We start from the raw sequence: 13,317 nt of genomic DNA, 5'->3' as shown, positions 1-13,317 counted from the left end.
AGCTTTAAAAATTATTATGAAAATATATGGTTGGTTAAAAAATAAAAGCTCAAATAATACAGAAGTGTCTGTCTACAGAAGAAAACAAAGTCTCTCTAAGCCCCCAATCATCCTTGTTCCCTGGGTATATATTCTTCCACAGTTGACTCAATTCCGATTACAGAGAAATTTTTGAAGGCTTCATTGTGCACTCTAGATGATTATGACAATTAAAGGATTAACATCTGCCTCAACTATACTTGGTCCTCCTGATCCAGATGACTCCTTCTGAACCATTTTTCATACTTGTATTAGTACAGTCTTCCTAAAATCCAAGTCTAGACATGTCGGTGCCTCCCCAGGTTTTCAGGGTGAAGTTCAAGTGCCTTATCTAAATAAACCAAGTTGCTGGTAAATGAACCCTTTTCACCTCGGTAGCCCATCTCACCACTCTCTGTACAGTACTTTTGCCCTAAGCACAGTGAAATACCTATAATTTCCAGGACAGACCTTGCTCTTTTCCATTTAGATTACTGCATCCTCCTCCTAGAACAATCTCTTCATCTTTTCTGACTTCCAGTCACATTTTAAAGCACAGCTCAAGTCTCACCTGGTGCAGCTGACTTTCATATACCCTCCATTTTGCTTGAGATCTACCTTCTATGATCCTACAGTGGCCTTGTACACATGCTTATCATAAATTTAATGCGTATTTTAATTAGCATTTTTAAATCTTTCTTATTCAGTCATGAGTTCATTAATTTACTTGATGATTTATTTAAATTTTTTTTCAACGTTTATTTATTTTTGGGACAGAGAGAGACAGAGCATGAACGGGGGAGGGGCAGAGAGAGAGGGAGACACAGAATCGGAAACAGGCTCCAGGCTCTGAGCCATCAGTCCAGAGCCCAACGCGGGGCTCGAACTCCCGGACCGCGAGATCGTGACCTGGCTGAAGTCGGACGCTTAACTGACTGCGCCACCCAGGCGCCCCTACTTGATGATTTATAAATAAAATCAAAAGGCATTTTGAAACAACGATTTAGTATCCCAATAATAAATGAAGAGTTCTGCAACAAAGGGGAAAAATACAAGTAAAACAAAAGTGAGGTCAGCAGTAGAGAAGGACAGATAGTTTATTTTATTTTTAATGTTTATTTTTGAGAGAGAGAGAGAGAGAGAGAGAGAGAGAGAGAGAGAGAGAGAGCATGAGCAGAGGAAACAGAAGGAGAGGGAGACACAGAGTCCAAAGCAGGCTCCAGGCTCTGAGCTATCAGCACAGTACCTGATGGTGGGCTCGTAACAGCTCAGAGCCCTATGTGGGCTCGAACTTCTGGACCTCGAGATCGGGACAAGAGCCGCAGTTGGACACTTAACTGGCTGAGCCACCCAGGCGCCCCAGGACAGATAGTTTAAATAAGAAAGAAAGGCACGTGAGTAAATATGATAATGTTCAAACTGAATTAAAAAAAAAAAACACAGAAATGTGAAAGGAAAACAACTCCCTCTTGTTTTTACTCTAATGTTTGTTACAAACTTTTTAAGTGATGAGACTCAGGGATAATAAATGATGTGGTTTTATTGTACACTGTTCAAAAGCACTTAGACATTATGTATCAATCTGTAAACCATTCATATTCAGTAACCTAGAAGCCTGCCCTCTGCTCACAGACGTGCATAGAAAGAAATGGAGAGGATGTCTTTTGCAATATCACAAGTGACTTTACTATCCATCAAGAAGAGAATGAATGGGGGTTCTGGGGAGGATGGCAGAGTAGGAGGACCCTAGGCTCACCTTGTCCCATGGATACAACTAGATAACGCTCACATCGGTGCGGTGTAAATAACCCAGAAAATGACCTAAAGCCTGGGAGAACAAGCTCTACAACTAAATGGAGGGAGGGGGCCACATCGAAGAGGATAGGAAGGGCTGAGACAGGGTCTAGAAGTAACTGGACTCAGGGGCTGTCTTCAGGACAGGACAGTGCCTGTAAGGAGTAGGGAAAGAAAAGAGACCCCCACATGGGGGAACCCACATGGGGAGGACAATCCCCGTAACATTTGGCTTTGAAAACCAGAGGAGCCCAAGTTTGCATTCTTACAACTGAGACTGAAAACTTGGAATTTTAAAAAAATCAGCAGGCTCTGGGAGAGCTGGGAGGGTGAGAGGAAACTGAATCCTCACCCTTAAAGAGACAGCATAAGGAAAGAATGGTTCAATACAATGTGTATATTAATACAATAGAATATTAGTGTAGCCTCTAAAACATATATATACATGTTTTCATGTAGAAGGATTTTACATGCTACATTTTATATGGAAAAAAATTGTAAAAATCAATCTATAGTATCAATTCACGGTGTTAAAAAAAATCGTACTGCATAAATATTTTTAAAATATTCTCCACTGTGAAAAATCCATGAAGTACTGCTAACTGAGAATGTTTAGATTACAGAATATGTAAAATATAATCATAAACACTAACACATACTTTATATGTACCGTACCCCCCCACACACACACGCACAGAGAAAAATATGCATGCTGGAAAAATGGAAGGATCTGAACAACTATAAAGAGAGAATATCTTCTATGGGTTGAGACTATGGCACAACTCATTACCTGCTTCTTACCTTCCTATAGTTTTTATTTTTTAATTTTTTTTTATTATTTACTTTTGAGAGAAAGAGACAGAGTATGAGTAGAGGAGGGACAGAGAGAGAGAGAGGGAGACACAGAATCTGAAGCTGACTCAAGGCTCTGAGCTGTCAGCACAGAGCGCGACGTGGGGCTCGAACCCACAAACTGCGAGATCGTGACCCGAGCCGAAGTCGGTCGCTCAACCAACTGAGCCACTCAGGTGCCCCTTACATTCCTATGGCTTTAGTGAGCATATGTGCTATGGACTTGTGTCCCCTAAATATTCATATGTTGAAGCCCTAATCCCCAATATGACTGCATTTGGAGTAGTAATTAAGGTTAAATCAGGTCATAGGGGTGGAGCCTGATCTTATAGGACTGGAGAGAACTCACTCTCTCTCCAACATGTTAGAATAATGAGAGGAGGCAACTGTCTACAAGCCAGAAGACCTCTCAACAGGAATCAAGTCCACTTAGCATACCACTCCCAGGGTAATTTTCCTTAAATACCACCATGGCGTGCTAAGGCTCAAAATCCTCGTGTCATTCCTTATTCCCTACACAAATCAAGTTTGAACTTCTCCGTCATGCTTTTAAAGTGCTTCATAAGTGACCTCACTCAGTGTAGCTTTCTGTCATTCTGTAGCCCATCTCTCCAGACATGATGATCTCCTACTGCCATAAATATGTAACAAGTATGGCGATGAAAACAGCTCATGGGGTGCAATCAGAGAGCCACTTTTTTTCTCCTATTCAAATTTATTTCGTGTGACTCACTGTTCTTCCCCTGCATCTAAGTGAAAATTAAGGAGGCTCCTATAATTTCCACAGTCACTGTCAACCCGTTAAAATTCTTTCTTTTGTTCCATACAAATTGTAGTAAATTATTTGTTCTAGTTTTGTGAAAAATGCTGTTGGGGTCTTGACAGGAATTGCATCAAATCTACAGGTTGCTTTGGGTACTACGGACATTTGACAATATTAATTCTTCCAATCCATGAGCATGGAATACCTTTCCATTTGTTTGTGTCATCTTCAGTTTCCTTCATTAGTATCCAACCATTTTTAGAGTACAAGTCTTTTTACCTCCTTGGTTAAGTTTATTCCTAGGTATTTTATTCTTTGTTAGTTTAAGTCACAAAACCGTCTCAATTTAATAATTTGAATATGAAGGTCCATTAATAATCAAAACTCAAAACTGGATTCAAATTTCAGGCAGGACACAGGCTGCAAGTCAGAAGTAATTTCCCCATCTAGCTCTTCTCCCTCATCTTGCTAACAGTGTGAGTTCCTGACCATCTAGGATGGAAGGAAGGGGAAAAGAGGGAAGGAGAGAGGAGCAGGAACATTCTGACTTGACAGGCACTATTGGGGTGGCACTCTTTGGCCGGGCGGCTGTTTAAAAGCCACTTTCTCTTACGGATGCTGTCACTGTTTTTTGGAGAAAGCTTCAAACCTCCAATCTGAAGCTGCCTTAACCGAGGTGAGCACATCTCTCTTTAGACAGGTCACTTTACTGCTTGCTTCTTTGATGCCTACAAAGCTAGAAATGTTCAAAACTTCTCCTGCTGGCCCTTTCTGGGCAGCATCTGAAATGATTCTACACCCAGGTTGTCGGCTCTCTCCCTCACAAATGACCCACATCCAGGAGAGACCATTAAGTACTCTTTGCCCCTATAAACTCCTAGAGTTTGTCTCCATTCGGAAACCTCTTCTTGTATTTTTTAAAAATTTTTTAAAGTTTATTTTTGAGAGAGAGAGAGAGAGCGTGTGCATGGGGGAGGTGCAGAGAGAGAGGGAGACACAGAATCCGTAGCGGGCTCCAGGCTCTGAGCGTTCAGCACAGAGCCTGATGAGGGGCTCGAACTCATGAACTGTGAGATCATGACCTGAGCCAAAGGTGGATGCTTAACTGACTGAGCCACCCAGGTACCCTGGAAACCTCTTCTTTATTCCATTGTTAGACACTCTCTCTTTAGATTTCTGATGTGAGAGTCTGACTTCAGTCTGCTAGCACCAAACTGAAGGAACACATACTAAGTTCTCTAAGTGGTCAGTAAGGTGTAGGCATCTCACCGGAGGAGAACTCACAAGTCAAGAGCAGCTCTCTGCAAACTATCAACTCTCTATCCACCTTTATTACCTTTGATGATGTGAGCGAAGTTCAGAATAATAAAATTTGTTTCCAGAGATCTCCTTTATAAATCTTACATTAAGTCTAGTATCCTCACTCAATGGGGAATTTACTATATCTGTATCTCTATATATATCTCAGTCCAAACCTACATTTTATTTTTATTTTTTTTTTAATTTTTAATGTTTTATTTATTTTTGACAGAGAGAGAGACAGAGCATGAGCGGGGGAGGGGCAGAGAGAGAGGGAGACACAGAATCCAAAGCAGGCTCCAGGCTCCGAGCTGTCAGCATAGAGCCCGACACGGGGCTCGAACTCACAGACCGTGAGATCATGACCTGAGCTGAAGTCAGATGCTCAACCGACTGAGCCACCCAGGTGCCCCCCAAACCTACATTTTAATTTCTGGCTGCAAATGTTTACTAATTCCCATCTTAATGTCTTCATGTATATTGTTTGCTTCTCCTGAATCACTATTCATTCTTCCCTCTTGCTTGACCAAATGTGAGCTGTCCTGTGAGATTCATCTCAAGTTCTATGGTCCTTAATCCCTTTCTGGAATACTCTAGATTTTCCAGAGCTTTCTTCTGAGGGCCTACACTCTTTACAGTCATTACTGTGATCGACACATGGAGTTTGCCCTTAACGTTTTGATTGCATGGAGGCTAATGCTAAATTACCATAAAGGGATGATGGGACTATAGGGCCTGTAAACTTGATTGTCCCTGAAGTGTGAAAGTGTTTTTTCAAAAATATGATAACCCAAAGGGTAGCTGATGAGTCCAGGAAAAGCAGAAAAAAGAGAGGCAAATAATAGGTACACATCCAGGTCCAGGCCACAGAAAGGAAGAGATACTATTAGCAAATAGACTTTCCTATTTTTTTTTTTTCAGACTTTTCATTTCACTCTCAATGAAAAGCAGAGGAAAGCACAGTGCTGTTAAGTCAGCAAGCTGTCATATTTTTGTTCTGCTGGCAAGGGTAGCTTTATTATGGGAAAGATCCATCAGGTTATTTAAACCCTGGTACCCCTAAACATTAAGATTATTTCATGCTCTATTTTTTTAGTGTTTACTTATTTTTTTAAAAACAGTTTTAATGTTTATTCATTTTTTTTTTTTTGAGAGACAGAAAGAGAACGAGAAGGGGAGGGGCAGAGAGAGAGGGAGACACAGAATCCGAAACAGGCTCCAGGCTCTGAGCTGTCAGCACAGAGTCCGACGCGGGGCTCGAACTCACGAACCGCGAGATCACGACCTGAGCCAAAGTCGGAGGCTTCACCAACTGAGCCACCCAGGCGCCCCTCTCATTCTCTTCTTTAAAAATCAGTGCCCAGTTATAAACTTTTTAAGATACGATTTTGTTTTTTCCACGGTCTGTCCCGACAGAAAAGTCAGGCTGGACATGAAGCCTCCAGTGTTCAGTTCCGATGATGTTATGGTTTCTACTACAGCCTGATAGTTGAACTGGCACTCGGCTTGATGCATCAGTAGAATGAGCTTGCTTCGTGTAAGTCTGATGATAAGAGGAGGAGGAGGAGGAGAAGTGGTAGTTGATATAAGGAACAAGCACAGAGATGAAAAGAGTTATTGGAGCTGAGGCCACAGCGGAAAGCAGAGCAGATCATGAAAGCCCCGGCAGACCATAACAAAGATCTGGCCTTCAGCCAAAGCGCCATGGAAAGTCACTAGAATATTTAAGGCAGGGGAGTAAAATGACCAAATATGTCTTTATATTTGAACAAAGTCTCGTTCATGTCTCTACGTATGAATTTCATTAGGCCTCTTTTGAGCAGTTACTATTTATTTTTACTTTCAAAGCCAATCTTGCGTAGTGAAGCAATTCGTATTAAAGACCAGGAAGAAGCTAGTGAGTTTCTTTGAACTCATGCTGACCACTTAGAAGAGGGAAGTATTAGGATCAAGTTTGTCCTTCTACATGCTGAATGTTTCAAAACATTCACTTTTTTTTAGCACTTGAATATAAAGAGGCTCAAGAAAACCCATTTACATGAATCCAACAATTTCATGTTTTATTTTTTATTATTTTTTTATATTATTTATTTTTGAGAGAGAGAGTGCAATACGCACAGGGGAGGGGCGGGGGGCGGGGAAGAACATCTGAATCAGGCCCCCTCACTGACAGCAGCGAGCCCGATGCGGGGCTCAAACTCATGAACCCCAACATCATGACCTAGCCAAAGTCAGATGCTTAATTGACTGAGCCACCTGGCACCCCTTGAATCCAACAATTGTAATTAAATGGAGGTGTCTATTAAAAGGGAGGGCCAAAAATTAATTATATACAGCTCTATAACATATATTACTTATAAATATGCATATATATGTAATAAATAACAAAATGGTCAATAAAATGAATGTCTCTTTTTGCCTATATTTTCAGCTTAGAATTTATGGCATTGTATTTTCATATTTTAAAGTACAGGAATTACTTAGCTCTCTTTTTTCATGACACTTGCAAATTATTATTAACCAGCAGTGCAGGAGACAAACTTTAACCTTAAAAAAATAGACATTGAGGGGCGTCTGGGTGGCTCAGTCTGTCGAGCGTCTGACTTCGGCTCAGGTCATGCTCCCACAATTTGTGGGTTCGAGCCCTGCATTAAGCTCTGTGCTGACAGCTCAGAGCCTAGAGCCTGCTTCAGATTCTGTGTCTCCCTCTCTCTCTGCCCTCCCCAGCTTGCACTCTATCTGTGTCTCTGTCTCTCAAAAATAAAGAAACTTTTAAAAAAATTTTAAAAAACCAGACATTGATTCATTTACTGGATATTAATGAGCACTGGTTATTTTATGCTTAAATTATCCAGTGCTTGGATTTTTTGTACTTACCAATTATAATGTGCAATAATGTTTGTCTATGTTCTTTACCTTGTCACTTCTTATTTAAATAGAGGAAAGTGTTGGGATGAAATATTTTCATTGATAGACTAATTAAAGAACTTAAAGACAAAGGTCCTCTCTTAATTAAAATCTAATATACATATAATTCTGCTAATGAAGCAATACTGACTGTCATTACCCAATCTCCTGAAAAAGATGAGATCCTCAACCAAGGTGGTCATTCGTAGTTAGAAAATAAGCTGGGGGGTCATTGCTAAACTTGTAAGGTATGAGATAGCTAAAAACAAAAACAAGCACAAAATCATGACCATTACCAAGCATGGAGTCTGCAAGTGTAGTTTTCCCAAAAACAGAGACAAACCAAGAACTATGGGATGTCAATACCAATTTCTTATTGGTCATTAGTATTTATGATGTCTTCCCTATATTCACTTTGTGAGAATATAGAAACTTATTCAGTGAATAGGTGACATTATACTATTTATTTCACACACCCTGGGGTTACTAAGTTGTAGTGGCTGAAAGGCATGGAACGGACTGAAAATTTTGTCTCATATCGACAATACAAGGATTTTTAAGGAAAACGTACCCATTTTAGAAGATGTCACGGAATTCTATGTATTCAGTCGACAAGAGCAAATAAATCAAGAGGTAATTTGGCATTTCCAACAGACTTATACAAGAAGTCACAGCGAGAGATCATATTTCTATCTTATTTAGTTGAGACAATGAAACTTGTATTTATCTTAGCTTTGAGTTTAGTTTAAAAGGGGGAAAAAGGCATAATAATGGAAAGAGCCTTGAAATGTAAGTCTGAGAAGTAAATTCAAGTGTCAGGTTTGTGACTATGTCCCTCAGCAAGTCGCTAAGACTCTTAAGGTCTTTATTCTCTTAATTTGCAGATGGGCGCAAAAGCCTGTGTTTTGTTTATGCCGTAAGTTGATGTAAGGCTCATATAGGCAATGTACGGAAAAGATATTAAAAGGTGTTATCATCTGAGACAGACCAAAACGGGAACCGATGATGGGTCCAAGAGAGGGTTTACATCCAATTCTGCCATATACCAACTGTGTATCCTCGGGCAAGTCACTGAATCCCTTTCAGCCTCAATTTCTTCCTCTGCTAAATAAATAAGGGAGCTGAATCAGAAAGTCTCTTCCATCCCCAACCAGTCTGTGATCTTATACTAGAAAAATTAATAGGAAAACTCTCCAATGTGCTTTTGTTTCCTACAAAAGAAACACACACTGATTTGGTGTTCGTGATTAATTTTAGTCTCTGTCTTGCAAATAAAAGGAAGTCATTTTTTTTTTTTAGCATGGGTAGGTTCACATCCCTTGTGAAATGAGATGTGGTTTTCATTTATTAGCTACACATCAGAATGTTCTAAATGTAGGAAAGTGGCAATCATGAAGAATTATGAGAATCATTACATGATATGAAATGTGAGCCTAACACTCACATTAGAAAAAGATTTGCCCTTGAAATAAAGAAAAACAGAGTCTGTGTTACATTACTTACAGTCTATATTAAAATCCACACACCCTGTACAAACAAAAGATTGCAACCAAACACAGAGACATGGCTGCCTTTGTGTGGCAGTTTCAGTCTCTCAGTTACCCTTTTAATTACTTGTTCTTCTGTAATGCTAAACTAGGATTTTGTATACACCACAACTAAACATAGAACAGACAATAGGCAGGGCAACATAAGCTTTTGTTGTAAGCTCTATGAGAACAAGAATTTTTCTCTCTCTCACTCACCAATGTATCCCAAATACTTAAAACAGTGCCTGGCACATAATAGGTATTGAATAAATATGTCTTTTTTTTTAATTTTTTTTTTTTTGGAAATGTTTACTTATTTTGAGAGAAAGAGAAAATTCTGGCACATGCAGGTGGGGGAGGGGCAGAGAGAGAGAGAGAGAGAGAGAGAGAGAGAGAGAGAGAGAGAGAGAATCCCAAGAAGGCCTCACACTGTCACCACAGAGCCTGATACCAGGCTTGAACTCATGAACCGTGAGATCATGAGCTGAGCCAAAACCAAGAGCCGGAAGTTTAACCAAGGGAGCCACCCAGGCACCCTGTGGATAAATATGTCTTGGGAGGATGAACTTACTTCCATTTTCTGCCTTGAACAGATAGATGAGCTACACTCTTTAGAACTTTAACTGACTTTTCTTTACATCATTGACTTGCTTCTATAAAAAGAGGTAAACCTGAAGAATTTAACCGAAGGTAACCCTAGCAAAGAGGCCGCTGGACTGCTGTAAACGAGCAACACAAATGTTTTCAGTCTGACACCTTAAAATAATCTGGATTAGCAGTAACGTTTGCTTCAGTGTAAGGTTACTAAATAAACAGGACAAACACAAAAGCTAAAGCACTACTCTTTTCATGCTACTAAAGAGAACACTTCAAACAATGTAGGAAAAAAAATCTACATACAATTCATTAAATGGGATTAAAGACATAAAAAGAGCTATTAATAAATATGGCTCTTGTGTTTCCTTCTTTTAAAACTCAAAACAGTGTGGTCTGACTCGTGCCCACATCAAAGGAACCCAGCTAACGGAGAGTAAGAGAAATGAAGGCTCAGCTCCCTATCTCTCTCCTGGTGCCGAAGCACGTTTTACAAAAATGTGCTTTGAACCAACAACAAACTTAGAAAACCAGAAACAGAACAGGAAGATAAACCCACAAGAGAAAACAGCCATGACATCACCACATCCCCTTCCAGTTTTCTCCAAAACATTTTTCTTACCAGATGAACACAGAAAGTCAAAGAGCTCTATTTTTAAAGCATGAGTCTTGGTTGTGGTACAAACAGATCAATGGAAAACCTCTTGTCTTCAGAAAAACATGAGCCTATAGCACAAAGCGTGGAAGCTTATAAAATAGCATGTCTGATAGAGGAAGCATCAACCATGAGCAAATGAATGGATGTCTAAGAGAGATTTTTAGAGTGATTCAGGAAGAGGTGACAATGTAGAAATTAGCTCATCAATTTTCCAACTCTTTCTCATATAATATAAAACTATACAGCTAGCCATCTATATAAGTATGTAACGCTATATATAACTACACATAAATGCAAATATATTTAGTATAGTTAGCATATACATCTAGAAAAGTGCTAGCTAGCACAGAGAGATTGGAAAGAATTTGGATTGGAGGCCACAGCATTACCTACCACACTGTGATGGGGAACGAGGATTTTAAGCAAAGTTTTGCCCTGTGTTATCAATGACGCTCCCTTGAAGTTTCTTAAGAATATGTAATCAGGATTTATTCATTCCTTCCATTTATTCATTCATTCTACAAATATATATTGATAGAAGCAATCCCTTGACCCTGTATTTAAACTGGTGGCTTCTGTAAAGACAGACCTAATGGCAAAAGCAAGAAAGTCCAACTTTTTATAGGTTACAACCAAAAAACAGATGCAGAAGAGGAAAACCATATTCCAACACAGATCCTTGTTCCACTTTTTAAGGACACTGACAATTAAATTAGCTTTTATGGCATGGCCTAGAAGCCTAACTATTATGTACAGTATAGAAAATGTATTCAGAGTTGCGGTCAGCTAACAGATGAACTTGAATTCGGCTGTTCAAATTAAAGACTGCCTGTTCACTAAGCAACTTTTCCCCTTAGCTAGTTGTGATGCTGTTTAATTCTCTTCTAAAGGTTAAAGTAAAGCATTACCAGGCCTCATGAATTTCTCATGAATTGTGATTAAGTGCAACCCAATTCTAAGCACTGTTAGAAAAACATCTTCAACCTAAATGAACCGGCATCAAAACTGCCAACGATAATAACCCAAGGCTACTTCCATTACGAATTTGGTCTTTGCTTTATAAAAAAAAAAATACCATGATACTTCCCTAGATAATGACCCACGTAAAGCGTTCTCCTTGATTAACAATGGCATTTGTCTTATAGCCTGTGCCAGGAATGGAAGCCTGTGGCTTACTAAAGCCAGGGCAGCAACAAGAGATCTCTTCTAAAAACAGAACACAGTACAGCTCATTCTTCAAGACCTTCCAGGGGAAACTAGACGAGGAGTATGTTGATGTCTTTTAAAAACAATCTACTAAATGTTTTTAGATCCTGTGCCCTGATTACTGGCTGACCTATATATTTTTGGCAATGCTAGTGTCCTAGAGGGCCTGACAATTTGACAAGCAGTTCAGATGAATTTTGAAAAAGCCAAGATAAGCAATTTCCCAAAGGAAAAAAAAAAAGGTATTTTCTTCTGATCTTTGAAATGTTAAAGGATCCATGTCAGTGTATTATTTTGAGCAAGGAAAGTTCTACCTTATTAAGGCTGCCATTGTAGGGGCGCCTGGGTGGCTCAGTCGGTTAAGCATCCAACTTTGGCTCAGGTCACAATCTCACAGTTCGTGAGTTCGAGCCCCGCGTCAGGCTCTGTGCTCTCAGTTCAGAGCCTGGTGGTTGCTTCAGATTCTGTGTCTCTCTCTCTGCCCCTCCCTCATTCACGCTCTGTCTCTCTCTGTCTCTCAAGAAATGAATAAATGTTAAAAAAAATATATTAAAAAAAAAAAAAGAGACTGCCATTGTAAAAAACAACTAATCCCTCAGCCAGTCACACACACCGGATGCAAGTGCACCTTCCAAACAAGAATTAATGACTCTCCCCTTACCAGGCCTGGGTGAGAAGCCAAGCTCACTTGGTAGATGATTTCCTGTGTAAATTACTGTTTGTTGCTAAATGAATCTGGTTGTTGCAAAGGGGATTGTGAAGCTCCAATAAAGACCATCTACAGAAAATGCCTATTGTAGCACCTGACATTACCATCATCACAATAGAAACATAGTCTACTCATGCTCTGGTCAGGTGCTTTAAGAAGAAATATAAACTCAGGGCGCCTGGGTGGCTCAGTCAGTTAAGTGTCCAACTCTTTGATTTCGGCTCAGGTCATGATCTCACAATTCGTGAGATTGAGCCCCGCGTCAGGCTCTGCCCTGACAGTGCAGAGCCTGCTTGGGATTCTCTCTTTCCTTCTCTCTCTACTCCCCTCTGCTGCTTGCTCACTCTCTCTCAAAATAAATAAATGAACATTAAAAAAAGAAGAAGAAGAAATGTAATCTCAAAGAGATATCTGCACTTCCATGAGCACTGAAGTACTGTTCACAACAGCCAAGTTGTGGAAACAACCTAAATGTCTATCCATAGATGGATGGATAAAGAAAACGTGGTATTTGCATCCGATGGAATATTATTCAGTCTTGAAACAGAAGGAAATCCTGCAATATGCAAAAACACGGATGAGCCCGGAAGACATTATGTTGAGTCAACGAAGCCAGTAACAGAAGCACAAATACTGCATTATTCACTTACACGAGGTCTCTAAAATAGTCAGAGTCATAAAATCAAAGAGTGGAATGGTGGTTGCAAGAGGTTAACAAGGAAGGAGAAATGGGAAATTGCCACTCCATGGGCATAAAGTTTCAGTGAAGCAAGATGAGTAAGTTCTAGAGATTTGCGATATGCTGTGCCTAGAGTCAACAACAATAATGCATTGTATACTTAAAAGTCTGTTAAGAGGGCAGAACCCATGTTAAGTGTTCTTACTACAATAAGGTAAGATTAAATTTAAAAAATATAAAAGAAGGAAAAATGTAAAAGAAAAAAACGGGTTTTTTTGTTTGTTTTTGTTTTTGTTTTTTTGCTGCATC

General features: G+C 39.7%; 1 protein-coding gene across 1 annotated transcript in view; it reads right to left on the bottom strand.

Moving 5' to 3' along the window:
- The window catches only part of DCHS2 (dachsous cadherin-related 2), a 242,762-nt gene that overhangs the window by 92,628 nt on the left and 136,817 nt on the right, over positions 1–13,317 (bottom strand). The window lies entirely within an intron of this gene.

This window comes from Felis catus, chromosome B1, assembly GCF_018350175.1.
Source record: "Felis catus isolate Fca126 chromosome B1, F.catus_Fca126_mat1.0, whole genome shotgun sequence".
Classification (NCBI taxonomy): domain Eukaryota; kingdom Metazoa; phylum Chordata; class Mammalia; order Carnivora; family Felidae; genus Felis; species Felis catus.
Note: the sequence above shows the minus strand (reverse complement) of the source record. Positions and strands in the feature narration are given on the sequence as shown.